This window comes from Rutidosis leptorrhynchoides, chromosome 4, assembly GCF_046630445.1.
Source record: "Rutidosis leptorrhynchoides isolate AG116_Rl617_1_P2 chromosome 4, CSIRO_AGI_Rlap_v1, whole genome shotgun sequence".
In the NCBI taxonomy this organism is placed as follows: Eukaryota; Viridiplantae; Streptophyta; class Magnoliopsida; order Asterales; family Asteraceae; genus Rutidosis; species Rutidosis leptorrhynchoides.
In genome coordinates, this window is record NC_092336.1 from 37,375,637 (window position 1) to 37,396,846 (window position 21,210).

The following is a 21,210-nucleotide window of genomic DNA, read 5'->3' on the forward strand; positions in this document are numbered from 1 at the left end:
AGAGATTTAACTTTTGGCGTAGTCACGATTGAATTTAGAAAATAAGGTGCGTCTTAACTTTTGACGTTGTCTTGGTTGAATTCCGGAATTCAAGGGATTTAAAAGAAAATCTTCGAAATCTAAGAGATTTGATTCTTTGGTAAATAAGGAAATTAAGATCTCTTTTAATAAATACGGTGATCTGTCTCGATTGCTCTGTCGGATATTTCCATTATAAATTCACTTTTTCCGTTCCATTAATTTCATCACTCATATACTTTCTTTCCTAATTCTTACTTCTAAAAGATTGTGAAAATGCTTCATCCAGTTCTAATCCTTAATATTTTTCTAATTATCATTTCTGTCATCCTTCTTTTCAATCTTCCACCAGAAAAATCTGTTTACTTCTACTATTACCTTGGGGTGATACTATTCTTAGTTCTACCGTGTCTTTATATTGCTATTTGTATTAATATCCACAGTTTGTAACCTCCGTGTTGTTATTGGGCTTATTATTTTCTCTTATATTTTGGAGCTCTTTGCCTTTTTATTCTCCTCTCGACCTCTAGTAAAGCGAGTAATGGTCCAGAATTCGTAAGTATGGAGTTTCGAATGAACTTGATGTTCTACACAGGAAAGAACATAATAGCACGATTTGATTTGTCAAATTACCAAAATTGCTGAGAATAGAACTACCAAGAATATACTTTCTTGATATGTTCAGAAGTTAAGCAGAATGAAAGAGTTATATAGCATGGCACATGATGACGTTATGATCTGTGAATCATCATGTCCCATTAGAATCTCAGCATGACTTACTGTAATATAATCACGTTGGCCAAGCGCATTATATTATATTAACTCATACTTCAATTTTCAACACTTCTCCAGAAATCATTCATAATTTAAAACTTGTTTTTTTTTTGTTTTTTTTTTACAGAATAGAGAAACTAAAATAGTTTCCTTTATGATGTTATACGGATAGCATGAAGAGATAACTAATTTCGGACAAGAAGAGTTATGAAAATATCCTCAGAAATATCGAAGATATTTCTGATGATATTTTCAGAATTTCTAAGATCGAAGGTTGATGAAGAAAAAAAAAATTTCCGCAAGATTTTAACATGACTTCGGAGCAAGATATTCTCTAAAGATTTCATCGAATCCAGATTTATCTGGGTTCTTTGAATATAGGGTTTGGTCATTGTATTTGTCCTTGGTCCCCTTCATGGTTTGCTCATTCCATTTTTCAGTACCAAATTTTCTGAGCTTTTCCAACATACTATTTTTTTATCATCAAACTTCCGACAATTAAGGTCGTTTACGGTTGTCTACAGTTTCTGCTGCTTCATTCAGCTTTTTCAAAGTTCAATGCTTTGATTTGTAGGCTGGGTGCTTTTCAAAATTTCAGAATGGAATATCATAATTCTAAGAGATAAATGTTATATGTATACATATAACTGTTGATGTGAAAATGTTGCGAGACTCACAATACAGATTTGCTGATTCCTAGTAATTGGTATGGAAATTCTTGTTACAAGATGCGGATGAGTTCATGATAAGACTTCAATAGATAAATATAGTGTTTTGCCGAAGAGATTTAAGCCAAGGAGCAACGAGGTTGCTGGTACGTTTGTTGGTAATAAGATGGAATATAAAAAGTTCCCCGGTAGCAATAAAAGAGCACACATATATATCAAGGTTATAATAAGGTTGTTTCGAATGAAAAATCGAAGTTGACTTGTTGAAGCTGTGACAAAATTGGCTAATTTGGAAAGAGACTGCAAAGTTATTTTCGGTAATAATAACGCTAAAGGAATTAGCACAGCTATGCGTTAAACGTTTACTCAGTTTTCGAGAGTTTTCAGGTGCATAACTAGATGCATCGATCTTTTCTTTCATAGATAACGTGTGGTTGAGTCATCCTCTCGATTGAGGTGTTTTTAAGAATCATGAAAGGTTTGAACGCAGATTGTAATCATCAAGATACAAATGAGGTTTAAGATGAAATCAAGTGGCAAACTTGAAGAAATGTTTAGCTTCATATGTTATAATCAATATTTTAATTCATTTTTAATTGTCCAATCTTGATAGTCCACAGTCGATAGTCCACAGTTAACAGTCCAATAATTTATATATAGTTTAATTTATAATATTCGAATTAATTAATATGTATCGTGACCCGTGTACATGTCTCAGACTCGATCACAACTCAAAATATATATATTATTATAGAATCAACCTCAACCATGTATAGCGAACTCGATCATTACAGCATATAGAGTGTCTATGGTTATTCCAAATAATATATATAGATGCGTCGATATGATATGTCAAAACCTTGTATACGTGTACCGATATTTAAAGTGCGTAAAAATAAATAACAGAAATTAAATGACGATAAATAAAGTGCGTAAAGTAAATAACAGAAATTAAATAACGATAAATAAAATTGCGAGAATGTAAATTGCGATAATTAAATGCGATAAATAAAATGTAATCAGTTAGCTATGAACAATTAGCTAGGAACAGTTTGCGTGGATTCTTAACAAAATTCCTCATAGTTAATTTGTTTGTTTCTAACAAATTTTATTTTGTCAAATGTTGTCTTCATTATGCCACTTGTTGGATTCTGATAAATCAAAATCCAAATATGAAATTGGATGAATATGGTTATTCTGTGGTGAACGAATTTGTATATCGGTGGATGTAAGTAGGATAGTAAACGACTGTTGAATCAGCTTCGAAGAATGTACAGTGTAACTTATTAATGTGAAATCTGAATATTCCTCGGGTATTGAAATGACCCGTTCATATACATTATAAACGATTCACAATAGTTGATTACATCGCGAGGTACTTGACCTATATATGATACATTTTACAAACATTGTATTCGTTTTTAAAAGACAAACTTTCATTACATCGACTGTTGACGACATGCATACTATTTCATAATATATCCAACTATAATTGACTTAGTAATAATCTTGATGAACTCGACGACTCGAATGCAACGTCTTTTGAAATATGTCATGAATGACTCCAAGTAATATCTCTAAAATGAGCAAATGCACAGCGGAAGATTTCTTTCATACCTGAGAATAAACATGCTTTAAAGTGTCAACCAAAAGGTTGGTGAGTTCATTAATTTAACATAAATAATCATTTCCATTATTTTAATAGACCACAAGAATTTCAATTCCAGTTCTCATAAATATACGTCTCATGCATAGAGACAAAAATCATTCATATGGTGAACACCTGGTAACCGACATTAACAAGATGCATATAAGAATATCCCCTATCATTCTGGGAAATCCTTCGGACATGATAAAAACAACATCGAAGTACTAAAGCATCCGGTACTTTGGATGGGGTTCGTTAGGCCTAATAGATCTATCTTTAGGATTCGCGTCAATTAGTAGATCGGTTTACTAATTCTTAGGTTACTAAGCAAAAGGGGCATATTCGGCTTCGATCATTCACCCATATAATGTAATTTCAACTAGTTTAATACCCGCAATCTTGCGGGTTCGACATATAAAATTATTTGAATCGTCATTATCGCAAAACTTTTTACTCGGTTCATCTCTTGATTTTATCCTATTTTGCATGTGGCGTCCCTATCTTTTTCTTAGCTAGGTTAATCTCTTTATTTTTATAAGTGTTTTGTGGATGGTCCCTCCGGCTAACTTCCGTTAAAAAAATCTGTTAATTCTTGACATATACATTGCATGTGAGGATAAATTTGTATTTTTAAACAATAAGAACACATTCGTAATCCTCTCACGTCATATAAAGTCATCGAAATGTTCCAATTAGAACACATTTGTATAATTAGAACAATCTACTTTCATACATTTGGAACACATTCATAAATTTAATTAGAGAATACCCTACACGGGTGCACTATTTACATATACAAATTATAAAGAAAAGATAAATTGTGCTACTTCCCAGTATCCTTTAATAATTCTTCTAATAAATCGGCATGTAGCTAAAGACTGGGTCTTCATTTTTCATGTCTTATCAAACATATGTTTTTTTTTCAAGGCAAGTATGTATATATTGAAATTATCAAACATATGCTAGCTCATAGTCTTTTAATAATCACACTTTTCTCCCCGCCATTTTGAATTATGTTGTTTTCAGTTAGCTTCTCCACATATTCATAAATTATACGCGACCAACCACCTTTAGCATCATAACTTGGATGTACATGATCCACGCTCTACAATGATCGTATACACAACTTATGTAGCACATAGTTGCAAAACAAAACATACTGTATTTAGCAAAAAATATTACATGCGTTAAAGTAATATGGACCACTTACTACAAAGGCTCAAACGTTATCATGGAAACATGTTAATGCATCAAAAGTCATTAAGATAAAATGTTTATTTTATAAGCATGTTGAATGAACTCCCACAGTTGATGTTAATGCACCAATTCCCACCAAGTAGTTTGTCATGTTAAATGAACTCCCACAGTTGATGTCTTCTACCAGTAATAGTTTTTGTTGTATAAAATCATTTCATCATCTGCTAACAAAGTAGGCTCCTGATATGTACATATGTCCCATCATTATAAATAAAGAAAGCATTCGGTATGTGGCATAATGGTTGTTGAAAATTTCTTTATTGGTCTTTAAAAAGTCTGCCAATTAGCTATCTTTAGTGACGAACTACATACAGAGAACATGTTGGATATAATTATATATTAAATACTTAGTTTAATACAACAAACAGAAGTTTCACTTCCGGTTATAAAAGCATGTTTCACACTTTCACTTAAGCAATAATATAACAAACTAATTTAATTTATTAACAATGTTAAACACGCTGTCTAACGCACTTACAAATTTCTAATGAACATACATGATTCTGTCTTGGTTCTTTTTTTTTTTAACATAACAGCCAAAATGCTACAGAGTCCTTGTTAACGTATAATGAGCAACAGATACATCATTGAACTGCAACTTAAAGGAACATCGTGTTTCATTTCAAATAATACAGATAGTTACCTAACTGAGTTAAAATTGCATTTCAAGAACAAATAACTTTCTTTATGTCTCATCAGCAAACAATTTCACATAGGGTTGTCATGGGGATTTATTAGGTACCTCAAGTGCTCAACATAATTTTGACTAACTCTTCATATTTAGCTATGGGTGATCGTTATGCATTATTAATAAAATGAAAAATACAAATATGTAATGCATTTCACCTTTGATCTAACTCCAAGTAGCAATGTTGTTGCAGCTCCCTGAAAAGTAAATTGAATAAAATCAGTAATCGCACTTCAATATCGGTTACTTATTTCTAACGGGTCAAATGAGTCGAATTCCAAATTTAATAGAATGACAACCTCCTGAATCACTTTATGCTAACAAAAAGTAGATTAATACTATTACTAAGTCATTTTTTTTGTATTTATAATCAACACATTATATATTTTAATTAAAAGGAAAATAGAGTTAGATAAAGTTTTTGGTCAATCGAACTCTTATCGACACACTAACATTAACTTTTTGGACACAAACTCGCTTTGACCGACTGCTGGCTTTACCATTTGGTGACCTATAAGTGTACAAATGGTAGATTTAATAAACAAATAACAGATGGAAAAGGAGGAACCTAAACTAACGTTGCACCTTTTTAAGCTTTAGTAGAGCACGTTGCACCTTTTTAAGCTTTAGTAGAGCCTACCTTTAAAGGAATATAACTGCTTCTGTGAAATGAGTAGTAAGAAATGCTTATAGAATTAACAATTGATTTGAAGTTGATGCTTGAAGGACTAAGAAAAAGGGTCCAGTACATGGAATGGGAGGACAATTACCATTTTTTTCGGCCTGAGTTGTTCTCTTATTAACCTCCTAGCTTCTTTAGTTAAACTGTTGACAAAATCTTGAGTTGTGGATGATAAACATTTAAGAAATTAACAACTAACCTTGAAGAAAATGTAGAATATTAGCTATTAAGTATGTTTTCTGAATTTGATAATCATTCGACCTGAAGAATACCATTTGGCGAGGGTCTGATTTGGCACAGAACGCACAAGCTTTCTTTCACAAGTAGTATTCATCTTAAGAAAAACTCCCTAGCACCTTAAAGTTACAATGTCAATGTAGATACGATAATGATGACATGGTGAAACTAAAAGACATTTGATAGATTTCACCATGTTTGACCCATTTACTTGTTGACAGTCCCTGAAAGATACACAATTTCGACATATACATATTCGGATTCTCTGCCCAAATAATCATTAGAAAATGAATGCCAAATGAATTTCTCAATATTGGTACAAACTTATGGAAACATAGTCATAGAAAATGAATGTCATTAACACTATTCCCGTTATCTGTGACATTTAAGTCTACACATCTACACAAATGAAAAAATAGAGGAACTCATTGGCTACCATGCCTACCCTAGAGGTTCATATGAATACAAATATCCTCCCCTTATTGGGAAAAAAGGTCAGACTTTTCAGTAGGAAAACTTCAAATGCAACACGAAAATATCGACATCCTATTTGAAAAGAACGGGAGGATTACAAAACACAAAAAAGTGACATGCTATATATACACCCCAACAAATACAACTAATTTAAGAGACAATACACGGTGAATCATGTTAAGAAGTTTGTTACAAATTCATGTAAGGGCCATTTCAGCACAAGGCAGCAACTATCGTGCATTATGCTTTACTTACATGTATATAGTTCAAAACAACTTCAAACTGCTTTAAAAAAAAAAAAAAAAAAAAACTTCAAATCATACACACTATTTAATTGATATACCACTTACAAAACAAATTAAAATCATATGAACCAACAATATGCAAGTGTGATTACGAACACACCTTTGCTTCATTAGGCTCCGGGTATTGCAAACAGAAACACATTGTTTGTACCTCAAAACAACTTCAAATCAACCTGACAATTAAGCATTAAACTTGGAAACTCAATTACAAATTAAAATCTCACTTATATTTTTACTTGATTAATATATAATAAAAATACCTGAAGTATAAAGAAAGATCATTAATTTACTTGCTAGCTCATTTATTTCCAAAGCTCTTAATTAAGGGCTTGAAGTTCCCTATATATAGGGATAAGCTGACCTCCATAATTTCACAAGTGCAATCTGTCACCCAACTTATATTATGTACTACTGCTTTTAAATAGGAAAGCATGAAAATGAAGTTATTTTTTTTACATTATGTATCATTGAGTAACGAAACATCCTATATTCAATACGAACAAGACATTAGAAGGTGATGCACCTAAAGATTGAAATATAAGGAGAAGTGTTTTAAATATATATATATATATATATATATATATATATATATATATATATATATATATATATATATATATATATATATATATATATATATATATATATATTAAATGCTTACTTGAAGTTTCAACGATGAGCCATCAAAAGGGTATTCCCATGACAGAGTATTCTCCTAATTGTTCATGGGTGTTATCAATCCTTTTATTACTAATTTTTACTAAAATATGTTCCTATTTTTCATTAAAAATAAGGGTTCAACTGTAACCCCTTGAACACAAAGTAACAATAATCTTCAAATCAACTACCACGATAATAAACCATTAGTAGTAAGTTCTCTGGACTTATATAAATGGGATGAGATGTCAACGAACTTCCTCACTTGATAATGTTTAAACAGGTATACATAAACAGCTCATGGAATGTTTAGTATTATTTTGAACTAATTACCATTTATAATTAAACGAAGAGGCGGTTTACATTAAGGAAAATTTGTAGGATTTGATTTCCCTTGATTAGATTTAAACCATTAAAGTATCTGCATATTGGGACTTAGACTTACTGTTTTGATTCTAGTCAGTTACCTTAAATCCAGCCTATCCAAATAAAATATTTTTCCATCTAAGACACTCACACTGTGTAACGAAGTAGCAGTACTCACAATTCAAGGTAACTATGAATTAAAGGATGTATTGACCCGTGTTTCTCACTTTTGTTTTCCAGACTGCTCATGTGAATAGAACAAATAACTACTTGTAGTAGGGTCATGATATTCAATCTAACTACATGATATTCAGTCTCTTATAAAATCAATAAACCAGAAATAATAAGATGCATACCTTGCATCATGTCAGCTCCTCGAACCCATGTCAGCTCCTGAAATCCACTTTTCACCAATCTGATTAGGAAAACAAACCATATATTTTTCCATCCTGAAATCCATTGTTTTTGGAGTTATATATATATATATATATATATATATATATATATATATATATATATATATATATATATATATATATCCATTCAATTAGCAAGTATTTCATATTTGTACAATTAGGTCAAAAATAGATACAATCTAATTAAAATAGATAGTATAAGGAGAAGTAACAAACCTCACGATATGATAGATGCAAATATTGGGAAAACATGGATGAACCCTGGATCCTTATGCGACATTGACATCATCAATTTGGGTTGGGTAGAAGATAAAGAGAAGAATTTAATTATATTCACCAAACAATTTTTTATGTTCAGATCGAAATTTTTGTTGCTTGGGTTTCTCTGATTTTTGGTTCGAAGAATGATTTCAGTAGCTTTTTGTTTATGTAATTTGGTTTAGACAGAGAAGCCGTGATTTTTTGTTTATGTAATTTGGTTTGAACGTAGGATTGAGCAAATCTATACATCTATGTGTGTGTATGGTGATGATGTACGGCTTTTTTCTATGATTTCTGGCGAATTTCGTATGAAGGAAAAATCTGGGAAGATCACAATTAGGAAGTTGATTAAATCAATTGAAAAGGGGTCGCCCCATTTTTTTTTAGTGATGAGCAGTCATAAATTTGAGCGTGATAAAAGGGGAAGTTCTAAGAGTAGTAACCGTAAAGTTTAAGGGGAAGTTAAAGGAAAAGTTTTAAGGGTAAAAATAGATAAACACAATTAGTCTTAACTAAAATGCAATAATCAAAGCTAACACAAATCTTAGCCATTAGATCATCTTTTTTAAGGGTTGTGATTTAATTTGATAGGAGATTTTTGAATGTATTAGCTAATATACGCTTTGTTTTAATAAGTAGAGAGGATTACTTGTGTCTATTTCGTAAAACATTTATAAAAATTACGCATGTATTCTCAGCCCAAAAATATAAAGGGTAAAAAGGCAAATGAAACTCACATATTGTATTTCGTAGTAAAAATACATATGACGTCATTGAACAATGCAGGGTTGGCCTCGGATTCACGAACCTATGTCATTTATATATATATATATATATATATATATATATATATATATATATATATATATATATTAACACATATAGTGGTAATCGAACAAATTTATATTATTAGTGATTTAATTGTTATTTTAAATTATATGTTTCATTAATAACCTACTTAATTATATTATAAAATATTTATATAGTTATGTTAGATATAGTAAATATTGTTTTATTTGGCTAACAGTTATTTGATATAATAACATTGATAATAATAAATAAACAGTTGTTTTATTTTATAATAATAATAGTAATAAATACAAAAATGATAGTTTTTGTAAAAATGATACTTTTAATAAAATGATAAAAAAAAATTGATAACTTTAATAAATATGATATTATTATTTTTTTTAAATGTAAATTTTAATCTTAAAGAATGTTAATAATAATAACTATAAAAATAATGATTTTACTAATAATAATAATGATACTAATATTTATATCAATAATAATAATAATAATAATAATAATAATAATAATAATAATAATAATAATAATAATAATAATAATAATAATAATAATAATAATAATAATAATAATAAACAAGTGGCTACCTCAAAGGAATAGGCTTTAAAAAAAATAACGCCACTGCCCAAACTCGAACCTGCGACCTTTCGTTCAACCCTACATCTCCTCTAACCACTCCTCCATCCTTGCTTATTTAACTAAACCCCGATTTATATGTATATAACCCCTTTCTCTGTTTCCAATTCTTATAGCCCAAGCCCAACATCATTTAATTATAACTCTCGGCCCAAATATATACTGGATCTCAGTCTAATGTAAGTGTGGCCCAACAGCACACAAAAAGGAGTCGGTCTAATTCTTAAATAACACAGGAGCTACAACTGGGTCTCGATCAAAGGAAATATAAAAGAAAAGAAAAAAAATTAAAATAAAAAGATTCGTTCATCATCAATAATCTCGTCGTTATCATGTTCTCATACCCCTTCATCAATAATCTCTTCTAACTCATTATCAACATCATTCTTGCATCGATCTCACCATGTTACCATTATCCTAATCAAAAAACCCATCAATGATCATCACACTTTATCCTTTACAGCTCAAAAGAAAGAGATGTACAATTTACATCTTAGCCCCATTTGTTCCATCAATTACTCAGAAAATAAAAAATAACATGAGTTCCATTAAACTAATCGACTTCCACTCAATCCACTAGTGGCTTTCATTTGTATAATTGAGGCCCTACCAAAACACTAACACATATACACCTTCGTTCCATATATAGAATCACATATATAGATTATATCTCAATATATAACTCCATTCATATTTCTTACTCCTCGTCATCTTCGTGGAGGAAAAAAAAATAAAGCAGCGGTCCAGCCGAGAGGAAACAAGGAAAAAAATAAGGTGACGGTAGTTGCAGCGAAACAGCAAAGGTGGCTGTTGGATTCTCGTTTTCATCATTAAATTACATGGTTCGCATGATTATCTACACCTTACATATAAGGTTGTGCTTGAAATACGCGAGTCATATGCTAGCTTACGCGAAACATGTATTTATCCTTTATCATCTTTTCTGTTACGCTTCGAAGGATAGAAAGGAAATAAGTGGAACAGTAGCAATTAATTTAAATGATGGTGTTGGTTGCTCTAGTTCAAAACAGAAATACATGAGCAATTGATAATGGTTCGGGTTAGTTGTTGATCATGGGTTCATAAGGGTGGTGTTTCAAAGTGGGTTCTCGATGGTTGAGGTGACAAAGTGATGATAATGAAGGTGGCAATAAGGTGTTCACTAGTAGTCGATTGATGAGGATGGTGGGTTGTTGATTTTTTTTTGATGGGGATGAAAAGGTGGTGGTCGAAAAGTGTTGTAGGGTATTAAGGTGGTGGTTTGGGTTGTTAAACAATGAATACAGAAAAAGATAAAGAATGGTGGAAAAGTGAAGGTGGCGGTCTAGTAGCGTTTAGACAATGGTGGTGGGTTTCTAATTCGTGACAGAAGATGGGCACAGTCGTAGTAGTTCGATAACAAAAGTGGTTCGTAGGTGATAGTGAATAAGTGGAATCTCGAGGTGGTAAAGGTGGGTTTGTTCATGGTTGGTGTTAAACAAGAAAACAACAGTTTTTGGTGGTTGATTGATGACAGAGGTAATGAGTTCAATAATGATTTGAAACAGGAGGAAGAATTAATCGTGAAAAGAGAGAAAGAAAGGTGACAGTTTTGTGATTTACTTAGAAACAAATGTGGCGTTTCATGGTAGCCGAAAGATGGTTTGTTTAAGTGATACGGTTTGGTTGATGAAGAGAAGAGGTTTAAGAGATACACTCAATATTTGGTGAAATTAGAAGTGAGTGTGGAGGGTGTAGGAAGAGAAACATAAATAGAAATATGACGTGGGTTCTCCCCCACTTTCATTGTATAAGTATATATATATAAAGATAGGAAAAGAGACGATGAAAAGAAATATATTAATATACATGCTATCAAAGATAAGGAAATGAAACCGAAAGTGAAGCATAGTGGCTTAGATTCTTCAATCAAACACAGTAATCTTCAATCTAATCACTTTTACGGATATATTCAACCAACATAAAAACATAATAATATATGATATAAACAATTTGACAGATAACAAACCCATCAAAATTTCAAAGTAAGCATAGTACTTCTAATTATAATATTAATTAAAATTTAAAACGTGTGATAAGTTTAACCGTCACCATTTACGGACTGGATTTCGTACTCCGTCGTTAATCAGTGGTGGATAAAAGTCCTCTGAAAAATCCCATATTTTTAAGTTAAATATATTTATTTATTTTGGTCATTATGGTATAAAATTCGATCATAAATTATTAAGCAAAAATTAACTCACTGCCCATTCCCGATCCTGAGTAAAATATAAAAAGTGTTAAAATTTATTAATTAGCTTCTAAATATATTTTTAATAAGCCTAAAATTTATAGAACTCATTTTCGGGTCACCGTTTATTTTAAAATCATATAAGTTTGAATTTAACTTGCTTAATATTAATCAGAACATTAAACGAGTATTACAATCATTTAATATTTATTTTTAATATACTTTATTTATATATATAGATATATATAGATATATTTTAAATAATAATTATTATAATATCCTATTTTTATTTTATTAATTTTTAATAACAACATCATATAATACTTCAAATTATATTTTGAATTATTATTTATATATACATACACATATATCTATTTACAATTAATTGTTCGTGAATCGTCGAGAGCAGTTGAAGGTCAATTGAATATATGAACATCGTTTCAAAATTTTCTAGACTCAACAATACATACTTTGCTTATCGTATCGAAATCATATAAAGATTAAATTTAAATTTAGTCGGAAATTCCCGGGTCATCATAGTACCTACCCGTTAAAGAAATTTCGTCCCGAAATTTGAATGAGGTGGTCATGGCTAACAATAAAATGTTTTCATGACGAATATGAGTTGATAAGTAAAGTTTTATCATCATTGAGTAATATGGATAAAACAATTCGACTATTCGAAGAGTACGAGTGAAGCTATCACTAAAGAGTGAAATGAATGAAATAAAGATTCGTCATAACTTTTGACGTAGTCACGTTTGAATTCCGGAATTCAAGGGATTTCAAAGAAAATCTTCGAAATCTAAAAGATTTGATTCTTCGGCGAATAAGGAACTTAAGATCTCTATAATTAATTACGGTGATTTGCCTCGATTACTCTGTCTGATATTTCCATTATAAGTTAAACTTTTTCCGTTCCCTTATTTTCACCATTCCTATACTTTCCTTATTATTTCATACATCCAAAAGATTGTGAAGATGCTTAATCCAGTTCTAATCCTTGATATTTTCCTAATTATCATTTCTGTCATTCTTCTTTTCAATCTTCCATCAGAAAAATATGTTTCCTTCTATTATTACTTTGGGGTGATACTATTCTTAATTCTACCGTGTCTTTATATTGCTATTCGTATTAATATCCTCAGTTTGTAACCTCCGTGTTGCTATTGGGCTTTATATTTTCTCTTATATTTTGGAGCTCTTTGCCTTTTTATTCTCCTATCGACCTCTAGTAAAATGAGTAATGGTCCAGAATTCGTAAGTATAGAGTCTCGAATGAACTTAATGTTCTAAGAGAGAAGTTGTAATAGCACGATCTTGATTGGTTATATTACCAAAATTCAAGAGAAAAGATAGAACTATCAAGAAATTATGTTCTTGATATATTTGGAGATTAGGTAGAATGTAAGAGTCGTGTAACATGGCAAATGATGACGTTTTGATCTGAGAATCATCACGTTCCATTAGAAACTCAGCATGACTTACTGTAATATAATTACGTTGATCAAGTGTCATTATATTATACTAACTCATGCATCAATTTCCAACACTACTTCAAAATCATTCATAAACTCAACTCGAATTTTAAATAAATTTAGAAACTAAAGTAGTTTCCTTTATGATGTAATATAGATAGCACGAAGAGATAAATAATTTTGGACGAGGATATTTATGAAAATATCTTCAGAAATATCGAAGATATTTATGATGATATTTTAGAATTTCTAAGTTCGATGGTTGATGAAAAAAGATTTTTCGCAAGATTTTAACATGAGTACGGAGAAAGATATTCGTTGAAGATTTCATCGGATCCAGAATTACCTGATTTCTTTGAGTATATGGTATGGTCTTTGTATTTGGCCTTGGTCTCCTTCATGGTTTGCTCAATCTGTTTTTCAATACCAAATTTTCTATCGAGCGTTCCTAACACTCCCTTCTTTATCATCAAACTTTTGGCCGTTTAGACCATCTACATTTTTTTTTCTGTTTCCTCTGCATTTAATGCTACGATATTTGAATCATTGGTTATCAATCCGAGGTGGTTTCAGGAGAATTGTGTTTTTAGATGATTAAACGCTGATGGTACTATGGTGGAATATAAAAGGTTCCCCGGTAACAATAAAAGAGCATGCATATATATATATCAAGGTTATAATAAGGTTGTTTCTAATGAAAAGTCGAAGTTGACTTGCTGGAGCTGTGACAAAATTGACTAATTTGAAAGGAATCATCAAGTTATTTTGAGTAATAATAACACTAAAGGAATTAGCACAGATACGTGTTAAACGTTTACTCAGGTTCATAGGGTTTTCAGGTGCATATCTATATGCATCAATCTTTTCTTCCGTAGATGAAGTACGGTTGGTTCATCCTCTCGATTAAGGTGTTTTCAAGAATTATGAAAGGTGTGAACGCAGATTGTAATCGTCAAGATACAAATGAGGTTTAAGATGAGATCAAGTGGCAAACTTGAAGAAATGTTTAGTTTCATATGTTATAATCAATATTTTAATTCATTTTAATTGTCCAATGTTATTAGTACACAGTCGATAGTCCACAGTTAACAGTTCAATAGTTCATATATAGTTTAATATATAATATTCGAATTAATTAATACGTATCGTGACCCGTGTACATGTCTCAAACTCGATCACAACTCAAAGTATATATATTATTTAAGAATCAACCTCAACCCTGTATAGCGAACTCGAACATTACAGCGTATAGAGTGTCTATGGTGATTCCAAATAATATATATAGATGCGTCGATATGATATGTCAAAACCTTGTATGCGTGTCCCGATATTTAAAGTGCGTAAAATAAATAACAGAAATTAAATGACGATTAATAAAATTGCGAGAATTTAAATTGCGATAAATAAATTGCGATAATTAAATTGCGATAAATAAATTGCGATAAATAAAATGTAATACGGAATTAACAGTTAGCTAGGATTTTGTTAGCGTGGTTTCTTAACAAAATTTCTCATAGTTAATTTTTTTTTGTTTCTAACAAATTTTATTTTATCCAATGTTTCCTTCATTATGCCACTTGTTGGATTCTGATAAGTCAAAGTCCAATATGAAATTGAGTGAAAATGGTTATTCTGCGGTGAACGGATACGTATATCTGTGGATGTAAGTAGGATAGTAAATGACAGTTGAATCGGATTCGAAGAATGTACAGTGTAACTTATTAATGTGAAATCTAAATATTCCTCGGGTATTACCTACCCGTTAAAATATTTTCATCATTAACAGTTTGTACGAAAGAATTTTTAATTACAATCTTTATGAAAACCTATATACATATATATTTTCTTCAGATGTAATCATGAATTTAATGAGTTAATATGATATTAATCTCATTTAATTTATCGTTAGATCTAGAACACATAATCTCTAAAACATTAGAGATTATATAATCGTTATGTCGAACGAAGATAAATGATGTAAAACGTCATGTAGAACAATGATTATACTCGAGGTACAGAATGAGATGTTGAGGCATGTGTTGTTGATGGTACGGGTGCTGTTGCTGAAGCTGGTAAGTTTTGCACCATATTTTCCAAGACTACAACTCGGGCGCGAAGTTCGTTAACTTCTTCTATTATTCCGGGATGATTGTCAGTCGGAACGAGCGAGTGAATAAGGTTTTGAGATAGTATATAATCATGGTGAGATATTTGGGAAATGAGAGATAAAATGGTATTACGAATAAGTTCGCTGGTAAATGCTTCAGGTTCTTCGTCAAGAGGTGAATTTGGTTGGTGGAAGGGATCGCCTTTTTCTCAGCTCCATTGATTAAGTCGACTACGAACCCATCCCCAATTCATCTAGAACTGGTGATGACTGATTTGTTGATCCATTCCGGTTACACTGCTTTCGGAGCTCAGGTGAATATCCATGTCGGAATAACTATCGGAATAGCTATCGGAATTCGAGGGACTTGAACTAGTGGCGAATTCCATTTCGTACGATTGAATAAAGGGTTTTTCGGTATGAATTGAATTTCGAATATTGGATGGTATCCTAATTACATAGAATATTTATATATATAGAACAAAAGATTTCGTAGATTACGGAAGAATTTACGGAATATATCAGACAAAGTTTATAGTAACAAATATGCTAAGATATGGATTAGCAGATACGCTAAGATACACTATTCATGCAGTCAATGCAGTAAGATGTGTCTGGACTAAGAATGATAAGTAAGTGATTCCCTAAGAATGATAAGCAGATGATTTCCGACTAGATATGATAAGCAAAACTTTTGACATGCAGACACGGTCGAAGTCCAGACCCACTAATGCATCTTAACAACTATCAGTTAGACACACTAATGCAAGACCTGGTTCGCTAAGATCACCACTCTGATACCAACTGAAATGACCCGTTCATATACATTATAAACGATTCACAATAGTTGATTACCTCGCGAGGTACTTGACCTCTATATGATACATTTTACAAACATTGCATTTGTTTTTAAAATACAAACTTTCATTACATCGATAGTTGACGACATGCATACCATTTCATAATATATCCAACTATAATTGACTTAGTAATAATCTTGATGAACTCGACGACTCGAATGCAACGTCTTTTGAAATATGTCATGAATGACTCCAAGTAATATCTCTAAAATGAGCAAATGTACTGCGAAAGATTTCTTTCATACCTGAGAATACACATGCTTTAAAGTGTCAACCAAAAGGTTGGTGAGTTTATTAGTTTAACATAAATAATCATTTCCATCATTTTAATAGACCACAAGAATTTTAATTCCAGTTCTCATAAATATACGTCTTATGCATAGAGACAAAAATCATTCATATGGTGAACACCTGGTAACCGACATTAACAAGATGCATATAAGAATATCCCTTATCATTCCGGGAAATCCTTCGGACATGATAAAAACAACATCGAAGTACTAAAGCATCCGGTACTTTGGATGGGGTTCGTTAGGCCCAATAGATCTATCTTTAGGATTCGCGTCAATTATTAGATCGGTTTACTAATTCTTAGGTTACCAAGCAAAAGGGGCATATTCGGCTTCGATCATTCACCCATATAATGTAATTTCAATTACTTGTGTCTATTTCGTAAAACATTTATAAAAATTACGCATGTATTCTCAGCCCAAAAATATAAAGGGTAAAAAGGCAAATAAAACTCCCCTATTGTATTTCGTAGTAAAAATACATATAACGTCATTGAACAATGCAGGGTTGGCCTCGGATTCACGAACCTATGTCATTTATATATATATATATATATATATATATATATATATATATATATATATATATATATATATATATATATATATATATATATATATATATATATATATATATATATATATATATATATATTAACACATATAGTGGTAATCGAACAAATTTATATATTATTAGTGATTTAATTGTTATTTTAAATTATGTGTTTCATTAATAACCTACTTAATTATATTGAAAAATATTTATTTAGTTATGTTAGATATAGTAAATATTGTTTTATTTAGCTAACAGTTATTTGATATAATAACATTGATAATAATAAATAAACAGTTGTTTTATTTTATAATAATAATAGTAATAAATACAAAAATGATAGTTTTTGTAAAAATGATACTTTTAATAAAATGATAAAAAAATGATAACTTTAATAAATATGATTTTTTTTAAATGTAAATTTTAATCTTAAAGAATGTTAATAATAATAACTATAAAAATAATGATTTTAATAATAATAATAATAATGATACTAATATTTATATCAATAATAATAATAATAATAATAATAATAATAATAATAATAATAATAATAATAATAATAATAATAATAATAATAAACAAGTGGCTACCTCAAAGGAATAGGCTTTAAAAAAAATAACGCCACTGCCCAAACTCGAACCTGCGACCTTTCGTTCAACCCTACATCTCCTCTAACCACTCCTCCATCCTTGCTTATTTAACTAAACCCCGATTTATATGTATATAACCCCTTTCTCTGTTTCCAATTCTTAAAGCCCAAGCCCAACATCATTTAATTATAACTCTCGGCCCAAATATATACTGGATCTCAGTCTAATGTAAGTGTGGCCCAACAGCACACAAAAAGGAGTCGGTCTAATTCTTAAATAACACAGGAGCTACAACTGGGTCTCGATTAAAGGAAATATAAAAGAAAAGAAAAAAAATTAAAATAAAAAGATTCGTTCATCATCAATAATCTCGTCGTTATCATGTTCTCATACCCCTTCATCAATAATCTCTTCTAACTCATTATCAACATCATTCTTGCATCGATCTCACCATGTTACCATTATCCTAATCAAAAAACCCATCAATGATCATCACACTTTATCCTTTACAGCTCAAAAGAAAGAGATGTACAATTTACATCTTGGCCCCATTTTTTCCATCAATTACTCAAAAAATAAAAAAAAACATGAGTTCCATTAAACTAATCGACTTCCACTCAATCCACTAGTGGCTTTCATTTGTATAATTGAGGCCCTACCAAAACACTAACACATATACACCTTCGTTCCATATATAGAATCACATATATAGATTATATCTCAATATATAACTCCATTCATATTTCTTACTCCTCATCATCTTCGTGGAGGAAAAAAAAATAAAGCAGCGGTCCAGCCGAGAGGAAACAAGGAAAAAAATAAGGTGACGGTAGTTGCAGCGAAACAGCAAAGGTGGCTGTTAGATTCTCATTTTCATCATTAAATTACATGGTTCGCATGATTATCTACACCTTATGTAGTGACCCGAACTTTTCCATGTTTATATATATTAATTGAGATTGATATTTACATGATTAAATATTTCCAACATGTTAAGCAATCAAACTTGTTAAGACTTGATTAATTGAAATATGTTTCATATAGACAATTGACCACCCAAGTTGACCGGTGATTCACGAACGTTAAAACTTGTAAAAACTATATGATGACTTATATATGGATATATATATATAGTTAACATGATACTATGATAAGTAAACATATCATTAAGTATATTAACAATGAACTACATATGTAAAAACAAGACTACTAACTTAATGATTTTTAAACGAGACATATATGTAACGATTATCGTTGTAAAGACATTTAATGTATATATATCATATTAAGAGATATTCATACATGATAATATCATGATAATATAATAATTTAAAATCTCATTTGATATTATAAACATTGGGTTAACAACATTTAACAAGATCGTTAACCTAAAGGTTTCAAAACAACACTTACATGTAACGACTAACGATGACTTAACGACTCAGTTAAAATGTATATACATGCAGTGTTTTAATATGTATTTATACAATTTTGAAAGACTTCAATACACTTATCAAAATACTTCTACTTAACAAAAATGCTTACAATTACATCCTCGTTCAGTTTCATCAACAATTCTACTCGTATGCACCTGTATTCGTACTCGTATAATACACAGCTTTTAGATGTATGTACTATTGGTATATACACTCCAATGATCAGCTTTTAGCAGCCCATGTGAGTCACCTAACACATGTGGGAACCATCATTTGGCAACTAGCATGAAATATCTCATAAAATTACAAAAATATGAGTAATCATTCATGACTTATTTACATGAAAACAAAATTACATATCCTTTATATCTAATCCATACACCAACGACCAAAAACACCTACAAACACTTTCATTCTTCAATTTTCTTCATCTAATTGATCTCTCTCAAGTTCTATCTTCAAGTTCTAAGTGTTCTTCATATATTCTACAAGTTCTAGTTACATAAAATCAAGAATACTTTCAAGTTTGCTAGCTCACTTCCAATCTTGTAAGGTGATCATCCAACCTCAAGAAATCTTTATTTCTTACAGTAGGTTATCATTCTAATACAAGGTAATAATCATATTCAAACTTTGGTTCAATTTCTATAACTATAACAATCTTATTTCAAGTGATGATCTTACTTGAACTTGTTTTCGTGTCATGATTCTGCTTCAAGAACTTCGAGCCATCCAAGGATCCGTTGAAGCTAGATCCATTTTTCTCTTTTCCAGTAGGTTTATCCAAGGAACTTAAGGTAGTAATGATGTTCATAACATCATTCGATTCATACATATAAAGCTATCTTATTCGAAGGTTTAAACTTGTAATCACTAGAACATAGTTTAGTTAATTCTAAACTTGTTCGCAAACAAAAGTTAATCCTTCTAACTTGACTTTTAAAATCAACTAAACACATGTTCTATATCTATATGATATGCTAACTTAATGATTTAAAACCTGGAAACACGAAAAATACCGTAAAACCGGATTTACGCCGTCGTAGTAACACCGCGGGCTGTTTTGGGTTAGTTAATTAAAAACTATGATAAACTTTGATTTAAAAGTTGTTATTCTGAGAAAATCATTTTTATTATTAACATGAAACTATATCCAAAAATTATGGTTAAACTCGAAGTGGAAGTATGTTTTCTAAAATGGTCATCTAGACGTCGTTCTTTCGACTGAAATGACTACCTTTACAAAAATGACTTGTAACTTATTTTTCCAACTATAAACCTATACTTTTTCTGTTTAGATTTATAAAATAGAGTTCAATATGAAACCATAGCAATTTGATTCACTCAAAACAGATTTAAAATGAAAAAGTTATGGGTAAAACAAGATTGAATAATTTTTCTCATTTTAGCTACGTGAAAATTGGTAACAAATCTATTCCAACCATAACTTAATCAACTTGTATTGTATATTATGTAATCTTAAGATACCATAGACACGTATACAATGTTTCGACCTATCATGTCGACACATCTATATATATTTCGGAACAACCATAGACACTCTATATGTGAATGTTGGAGTTAACTATACAGGGTTGAGGTTGATTCCAAAATATATATAGTTTGAGTTGTGATCAATACTGAGATACGTATACACTGGGTCGTAGATTGATTCAAGATAATATTTATCGATTTATTTCTGAACATCTAACTGTGGACAACTAGTTGTAGGTTACTAACGAGGACAGCTGACTTAATAAACTTAAAAC

General features: G+C 30.6%; 1 long non-coding RNA gene across 1 annotated transcript; it reads right to left on the reverse strand.

Annotated features, from left to right (window-relative positions):
- Positions 1–6,855: 6,855 nt before the first annotated feature.
- Positions 6,856–8,747, reverse strand: LOC139844325 (uncharacterized). The gene is made up of 4 exons (XR_011757907.1): positions 8,407–8,747; positions 8,131–8,223; positions 7,012–7,135; positions 6,856–6,924 (listed from the first exon to the last, which is right to left on the reverse strand). It is a non-coding gene; the product is annotated as an uncharacterized lncRNA (long non-coding RNA).
- Between the last annotated feature and the right edge of the window lie 12,463 nt (positions 8,748–21,210).